The sequence below is a fragment of the Lipotes vexillifer genome, unplaced genomic scaffold, assembly GCF_000442215.2.
Source record: "Lipotes vexillifer unplaced genomic scaffold, Lipotes_vexillifer_v1.1 scaffold536, whole genome shotgun sequence".
NCBI lineage: Eukaryota > Metazoa > Chordata > Mammalia > Artiodactyla > Lipotidae > Lipotes > Lipotes vexillifer.
This window is the reverse complement of record NW_006775074.1, coordinates 3,447,192-3,456,597: the sequence shown is the minus strand read 5'-3', so window position 1 is coordinate 3,456,597 and position 9,406 is coordinate 3,447,192.

The following is a 9,406-nucleotide window of genomic DNA, read 5'->3' as shown; positions in this document are numbered from 1 at the left end:
CCTACATTTCTCTATAAGGTTATCATCTCCTAGTAGCAAAAGTACTGTTTTTTCAATTAATGAGTATTGTAATAGGAGTTATTAATTTAACAACAATAAAGAAGAGAGAATTATTTGGGGGAGATACTATATATATAAGTACCCCAAGAGGGTATATCAAAAATTGTGAAGCTATAGTTCAAATCACAGATTAACACTGAACTCCTTGAAGCTCCTTCCCTCTCCCTATTCCTACCAGAGTGTAATCATAGGATGTCAGCATGTATGTAGTGTGGCTTGAACTGTGCTCAGTCTATTAAGTCTTAGCTCTACCACTTTAGCCTCAACAAGCAGAGGACTAATAATGCCAAAATCTCTTGTTTGCTGGTTATCCCAGGATCACTGAAGAAATGCTCTTCATTTCATTGCCAGGCATGCTAGGACACGCTGTGTTGTCTGGTAATATTTTGTGCACAGTTTCTGATTTTCACTCTCTGGGGGGGTCTGCAATTCTGAAACAATTAAGTTCAACCTGGCACATAAACTGAAACATGTCTTGCAAACATGAGGTACATGTGGTGACTTCAGTAAAACTACACATTGATTTCTGACCTAAGGCTCTCCGAGGAGTGTCCCTGATCTCCCAAGGGTAAAGTTTGTGAGGGAATCTTTGATTAAACTATAAGATTAAAGCAAGTTTAAGTGGCTGGACAGCTCCCTCTTCACTGCATGTTCGAAACGTCTTGAGAACATGTGTTATTCTTTTCAAAGTTGGTTGTAAATCAAACTCTGTAAATTGCTTCCAGATCAGTCTTTTCAGGCAAAGCATTAAGATGATGATTCTATCAGCCAAAACGCTAATTTTTGCTCCAATCACATACACGATTATAAATTCCCCTTACCTAACATTGAAGAAGGAGATGCCAATCCAACCAGTCATCCTTTCTCTAGGTCAGCAGATGTGCTATCTGGATTAGAAGCTGCTGTCAGCAATTTGGTCACACAATTTAGCTCAGAATTTTAAGAGATCAGTTGTGTGTCTCTGTGAAAAGATTTTGGCATAAATTCCAAAAATATTCTTCTTCATAACACTGAATGTGATATCAAATGAAAGTAGAATATTCAAGTTGAACAGAAGTAGCCTTTTTGACAGGAAAATATTTTATAGTTCTTCAGATTTTAATGTTTGATTATCTCATTTCAAATGCATGTAATACTCATTCTTGAGTCTTCTTCAGCTTTTTCTAATCAAAATTTCAGTTTTAACTAGACTTTAATAACTGACTACTTAAAAGCAGTGAGTATGTTGATCATAATAGAGATTCTTAACTAATTTCCACAGATGAACTCTAATCCATCTGTGAAGCCCTAAATTTTATGCTTCTCTTTTTTTTTTTTTTCCTGGAAAAAGAGGTCTATTGCTTACATTAGATTCTCAAAGATGTGTATTAATTCAAATTTTTAGTAGTTTCTCTTGTTAGTAGGCTCAGTGATTCAAATTATCTAAAGAAAGATAAACATAAAATGTGGACCAATATTTATTAAATACAAACATATATCCTCAAAATAAAAAAAGAGATAAAAACAACTTACAAGTTACAACTACAATTGTAGATACACTAATATTACTAAGCCAAACTTATTTTGTTCAATTGTGGAGTGTTGATTATTTGTGCTATTCTGGAACTATTTAAGGCAATACACAATGAGTTTTATAACTTCCAAAATATCAAATGGTAACTTTCAATGTGCTGAAATCAAGCCTTCCTCAATCCCTTTGAAAGAGTCTTATACTGACAAGTGGTACCATTGATTCTACATAAATGTGCCTCGTAGACATGAAAAGTTTTCCATAGCCCCTCAAAGGAAAAGTATAGGCCTAATTAATAATAACAAATGTTTTAAAATAGCCTAAGAGTTTTCAATCTTGGATAAAATGGAATAAGCACATTTTACCCTGTCTCTCCCACTGAATGCAGCTATAAAACCTGGATATAATGCATGGAGCAGATTTTGAGGATTCTGGAAATTAAGTAATGCAGGAAACTTGTGTATAAAGACTAGAATTCAAAGTATCACCAAACCAGTGGTGAAATTACCAGTTTTTACCAGGATATCCTTCAAGTATCTTAGACCTAGATTAAGTATAGCCTGAAATCTGGAAGTGGGCACAGGGTGCAGCCAGAGAGCTCTCTAGAAAACCCCTCTATTTCTGACTCCAGGAGCAGGAAAAGGAACATCTAATGTTCAGATAGACTGCAGAAATCACCTTTTTGTATTTTTCCCTTTTTTCCCATTCTCTTGCATTTGAGCCCCCAAACAATACTTCAGAGGGGGAAATAAGTGTTGTAATAGGAACCCATAGGAAGCAAAACTGTGAAGCATATGGACATTCAGCCCTGTGGTCCCAAGAGGTGAGGTTACCCTCCCTTGCTATTTTTTTTCTCTCTGTCATATCTCTGCTTTATCCTAGAGGTGGACATATTTGTGAAAAGGCAAGGAAAGCGGATCAACCAAAGCCCCAGATTGCTGGCCACATGACTTAAAAGAGGAGCCCCAGGAAACCAGAAACATCCACAGAGATTGCAAGGAGGGAGGAGCTTGGGAAAACAATACCATAGAATAAGTTATAAACTTCTGAGCTCAATCTTGAGCTACATATGTGTAGATCTGATAGTAATAAAAATACCAAACAATTTGAGAGATAAACTAACAGACAGATCACCCTCAGGTGGGGGACAGAGGCAAATAGTATAATAAAGTCTTTGGAAACTGAACCAACAAAGGAACCACTACTGATAGAAGATGAACTAGAACTTGCAATCTGAACATAACTAAGTAGACTGATAACTGAAACAAAATTAATTCTCCACAAGATTTAAAAAAAACTTACATACTCATAATATACACTCATAATATAATACTCAAAATATCCATGATACAATTCAAAGTTACTGAGCATACAAAGAACCTCCTCAACTCTTGTGGGAAAAGCCAATCAACAGACATAAGTACCAAGGTGATGCAGAACTTGGAATTTTCTGAGAAAGACGTTAGAGTAGCTACTATAAAATTACTCCAACAAGCAATCATAAATATTATTGAAATGAGAAGAAAAATAAAATTATCCACAAAAGAAAAAGAATAAAGAAAATCCAAGCACATTTTAGAACTAAGTAAAATAATTGAAAATTTGAAATCTTTGAATGGAGATTATAAAGAAGGTACTCAGTGAACTTGAAGACAGATCAACAGAAATTATTCAGTCTGAAAAACAGAGAGGGAAAAAAAGGAAAATAAATGAATAGCACCTCAGAGACCTGGGTGACAGCAACAAAAGATCTAATATTTTTTTAAAGCAGAGCCCTAGAATGAGAGGAGAAAAAGTATAATGTTGAAAAAATATTTGAAGAAACAATGGTTAAAAACATGGTAAAGGACATAAAACTATAGATTCAAGAAGCTCAGTAAACATCAAAGAGGATCCCCCCAAAGTCCATGTCCAGTCAGATCAAACTGCTGGAAATTAAAAGCAATAAAACTAATTTGAAAACAGCCAGAAGAAAAAGGAGTATTTCCTATGCATGAAAAACAACTTGAATTATCATGGACTTCTCATCAGAAACTATGAACACCAAAGGAAGTGACACAACACTTTTTAAATGCTGAAAGAAAAAGCTATCAACTCAGTATTCTATGCCCAGTAAAAATATCTTTCAGGAATGAAGGTGAAATAAAGAATTTCCAGACATGACAGTAAAAGCATAATCCATAAAAGAAAAGAAAATTGACAAATTGAACTTCACTAAAGTTAAAAGCAAAATAAAAACCACAGTGAAATATTACCACCTACCCTATGAAAATAGATAAAATTTAAAAAATAAAGACTGAGAACACCAAGTTTTGGCAAGGGGGTGAAACAATAGAGCACTCATACATTGCTGTGGAGGTTGAAAAGGACACAGCCACTTCAGTGTCTTAAAATGTTTAACATGGGCTTCCCTGGTGGCGCAGTGGTTGAGAGTCTGCCTGCCGATGCACGGGACACGGGTTTGTGCCCCAGTGCGGGAAGATCCCACATGCCGCGGAGCAGCTGGGCCTGTGCGCCATGGCCACTGAGCCTGTGCGTCCGGAGCCTGTGCTCTGCAACGGGAGAGGCCACAACAGTGAGAAGTCCGCGTACCACAAAAAAAAATAAAAATGTTTAACATATGCTTACTATATGACTCACCAACCCCACTCTTTAAACTATTACCTTTGAGAAATAAAAAATTTATGTTTACCCAAAAACCTGTATGTGAATATTTTATCAGTTCTGTTCATCACCTTCAAAAACTGAAAACAACCCAAATTTCTTTCAACAGGTAAGTGGATAAGGAAACTGGTACATCCATATAAAGGAACCCAACTTGGCAATAAAATAGGAAAAAAATATTGATACCACAGGAACTTGACTGAACCTCAAATGGATTATACTGAATGAAGGAACGAGTCTCAAAAATTCACATACTCAGTGATTCAATTTAGACGACATTTTCAAAAGCAGAAAACTATGGTGACAGAGAACAGATCAATAGTTGCCAGGGGTTAGGAGGTAAGGAGAGTGTGATTGTAACACAAGGCGTTTTTTGGGGGGAGTAATGGGATTGTTCTGAATAGTCACTATGCTGTGGTTACACTAATCTATACATGTTAAAATTTGCTAAACCATAAAAGCTTACTTTGCTGTATGACAATTCAGAAATAATAATTAAAACTTTGTGTATGACAACTTGACAGAGGAGAAAATGAATAAAAATGAAGTGTGTTTGTTTAATATAAAAAGGACATTTGTCAAGTACCACACATTTGGTGCTACTAGGATAGTTTGTTTTATTAGGGATATAATTAAGATTAATTTTCATTCCATATGGGTTATGCCATGTCTGCTTGATGACCTACTAAGTTGTTAAGACTCACTGGCTCCTTCCTCTCTGAAGCTTTTCATTAATCTTCCCTCTGTCTTTCATGTAAATTTGTCCAGCCTTCTTTTAGGTCATCTCTTTGCCCTATACATACATTTTCACAGCATCCTTAGTAATATTTCCCTATTAATCTATAAATCCCATGAAGGAAAGGACAATCCATTTTTCAGCATCATTTCCTAGCAAAGAGTGGCATATACTAGACACAGAAAAAATGTGTGTTGAATGAGTGAAATGTCTAAAGCTGCACATTATTTAAGTTGCAAGCTATCAGGGAGTATTTTATCACTTCTGGGTTAAGGCTGCAATTTATAACTATTGTTTTTTCTTCAGATTCCCCCCTCCCCCAAAATAATCATCTTGTTGAAATACCAAACCACTTGTCTTGGTTTATTAACTGTTAGTGAAAATCAGCTCCTCTATATTTTGTCATGTATGTGTAAAATTCTTTTATGCCCTGTGCTTCAATACTGTGCTAATAAAACATCTTTTTTTCTTTATTGGTGGGATCAAGATGGCAGAGTAGGGATCAAGATCCTGAACTCACTTTCCCCACAAACACATCAAAGCTGTAATTACATATAGAGCAACCCTTGCTGAGAACCACCTGAATACTAGCAGACTAGTTCTCCTACAACCAAGGCTGTAAAGAATAAAACACACAGGCATTTCCTTGATGGCATAGTGGTTAAGAATCTGCCTGCGAATGCAGGAGACAAGGGTCCAATCCCTGATCTGGGAAGATCCCACATGCCTCGGAGCAACTAAGTCTGTATGCCACAACTACTGAGCCTGTGCTCTAGAGCCATGAGCCACATACACTGAGCCCATGTGCTGCAACTACTGAAGCCCGCATACCTAGAGCCCATGCTCTGCAACAAGAGAAGCCACAGCAATGAGAAGCCCATGCACTGCAACAAAGAGTAGCCCCTGCTCACTACAACTAGAGAAAGCCCGCACACAGCAACGAAGACCCAACACAGCCAAAAAATAAACACATAAATCTTTTTTTAAAAAAAATCAGTTATAATAAAATAAACTGTTAAGGGATGGACATGAAGACGTTAAATATGACATCAAATGCACAAATCATGACGGAGATCATAAATTATCACTTCAGTAAGAAGTGACACCTTTGGCAGCTATCCCCTTCATTTGATACCCTAGAAACTTCATAACAGGCTGAAAAAAACACATGGAGAAATAAAAACCTGGGGCTAAAGGGCAATTTTAACTTTGAAAGGAATATGATTTGTGACCATGTCTGATGAGGCAGACCCTATAGTGAGAGAAAGGAATGAGACACAACTGACTATAATGGCAAGTCTGCACCTGGGAAGGAATGAAGCAGAGAAGGATGAGGAAATGTAGCATGAATAGGCAAATAAAATATTCTGTGTTAGGAGCAAAAGCCAATTATGATACAGACAATGCTACTTCACACTCCAGGGAAATTTTAAGGGTAAAAAATATATATACACCATTAAACACAGATCAGGTATAACTTAAAACTTAAACCCCAGGGTTTCGGTCAGAGCTCAGGGAGAGGACTGGGGTTGGCAGCTTGAACATAGCCCGAAGGGGTTAGTGCGCCACGGCTAGCCGGGAGGGAGTCCGGGGAAAAGTCTGGACCTGCCGAAGAGGCAAGAGACTTTTTCTTCCCTCTTTGTTTCCTGGTGCGCGAGGAGAGGGGATTAAGAGCGCTGCCTAAAGGAACTCCAGAGACGGGTGCGAGCCGTGGCTATCAGCGTGGACCCCAGAAACGGGCATGGGACGCTAGGGCTGCAGCCACCAAGAAGCCTGTGTGCAAGCACAGATCACTATCCACACCGCCCCTCTGGGAGCCTGTGCAGCCTGCCACTGCCAGGGTCCCGTGATACAGAGACAACTTCCCCGGGAGAACGCACGGTGCGCCTCAGGCTGGTGCATCGTCATAACCGGCCTCTGCCGCCGCAGGCTCGCCCCGCAGTCCGTACCCCTCCCTGCCCCCAGCCTGAGTGAGCCAGAGCTCCCGAATCAGCGGCTCCTTTAACCCTGTCCTGTCTGAGTGAAGAACAGACGCCCTCCGGTGACCTACACGCAGAGGTGGGGCCAAATCCAAAGCTGAGCCCCGGGAGCTGTGCAAACAAAGAAGGGAAAGGGAAATCTCTCCCAGCAGCCTCAGAAGCAGTGTATTAAAGCTCCACAATCAACCTGATGTACCCTGCGTCTATGGAATACCTGAATAGACAACGAATCATCCCAAATTGAGGAGGTGGACTTTGGGAGCAACGATACACAATCAATTTGATGTACCCTGCCTCTGTGGAATACATGAATAGACAGCGAATCATCCCAAATTGAGGAGGCGGACTTCTAGAGCAAGATCTATGATTTTTTCCCCTTTTCCTCTTTTTGTGAATGTGTATGTGTATGCTTCTGTGTGAGATCTTGTCTGTATAGGTTTGCTTCCACCATTTGTCCCAGCGTTCTATCCGACCATTGTTTTTTTTTTTTAAATTTTTTTCTTAATAATTAATTTTAATTTAAAGAACTCTATTATACTTTACCTTCTTTCTATCTTTCCTTCCTTCCTTCCCTTTTTGAGACAACGAATCGTCCCAAATTGAGGAGGTGGACTTGGAGAGCAAGTTTTATGATTTTTTCCACTTTACCTCTTTTTGTGAGGGTATATGTGTATGCTTCTATGTAAGATTTTGTCTCTATAACTTTGCTTCCACCATTTGTCCTAAGGTTCTATCCGTCCCTTTTTTATTTTTCTTCTCTAAAACCCTGCCTCTGTGGAATACATGAATAGACAGCGAATCATCCCAAATTGAGGAGGCGGACTTCTAGAGCAAGATCTATGATTTTTTCCCCTTTTCCTCTTTTTGTGAATGTGTATGTGTATGCTTCTGTGTGAGATCTTGTCTGTATAGGTTTGCTTCCACCATTTGTCCCAGCGTTCTATCCGACCATTTTTTTTTTTAATTTTTTTCTTAATAATTAATTTTAATTTAAAGAACTCTGTTATACTTTACCTTCTTTCTATCTTTCCTTCCTTCCTTCCCTTTTTGAGACAACGAATCGTCCCAAATTGAGGAGGTGGACTTGGAGAGCAAGTTTTATGATTTTTTCCACTTTACCTCTTTTTGTGAGGGTATATGTGTATGCTTCTATGTAAGATTTTGTCTCTATAACTTTGCTTCCACCATTTGTCCTAAGGTTCTATCCTTCCCTTTTTTTTTTCCTCTAAATAATTATTTTTTTAATTCAATAACTTTATTATACTTTATTTTATTTTACTGTATCTTCTTTCTTTCTGTATTTTTTCCTTCCTTCCCTCATTCCTTCCTTCCTTCCCTCCTCCCTCCCTCCCTCCTTTCTTTCCTTCTTGCCTTCTTCCTTTCTTTTCTTCTTTCTTTCTTTCTTCCTTCCCTCCTTCCTTCCTTCCCTCCTCTCTTTCTTTCTTTCTTTCTTTCTTTCCTATTTCCTCCTACTTATACTAATTCTCTCTACTTTCTCTCCCTTTTATTCTGAGCCGAGTGGATGAAAGGCTCTTGCTGCTCCAGCCAGGAGTCAGGACTCTGCCTCTGAGGTGGGAGAGCCAACTTCAGAACACTCGTCAAGAAGAGACCTCCCAGCCCCACATAATATCAAACGGCGAAAATCTCCCAGAGATCTCCATCTCAACACCAGCACCCAGCTTCGCTCAACGACCAGCAAGCTACAGTGCTGGACAACCTATGCCAACCATATAGCAAAACAGGAACACAACCCCACCCACTAGCAGAGAGGCTGCCTAAAATCATAATAAGTCCACAGACACCCCAAAACACACCACCAGACGTGGACCTGCCCACTAGAGAGACAAGATCTAGCCTCATACACCACAACACAGCCACTAGTCCCCTCCACCAGGAAGCCTACACAACGCACTGAACCAACCTTAGCCACTGGAGACAGACATCAAAAACAACGGGAGCTACGAACTTGCAGCCTGCAAAAAGGTGAACCCAATCACAGTAAGATAAGCAAAATGAGAAGACAGAAAAACACACAGCAGATGAAGGAGCAGGATAAAAACCCACCAGACCTAACAAATGAAGAGGAAATAGGCAGTCTACCTGAAAAAGAGTTCAGAATAATGATAGTAAAGATGATCCAAAATCTTGGAAATAGAATGGACAAAATGCAAGAAGCAGTTAACAAGGACCTAGAAGAAATAAAGATGAAACAGACAATGATGAACAACACAATAAATGAAATGAAAAATACTCTAGATGGGATCAATAGCAGAATAAATGAGGCAGAAGAACGGATAAGTGACCTGGAAGATAAAATAGTGGAAATAACTACTGCAGAGCAGAATAAAGAAAAAAGAATGAAAAGAACTGAGGACAGTCTCAGAGACCTCTGGGACAACATTAAACGCACCAACATTCGAATTATAGGGGTTCCAGAAGAAGAAGAGAAAAAGAAAG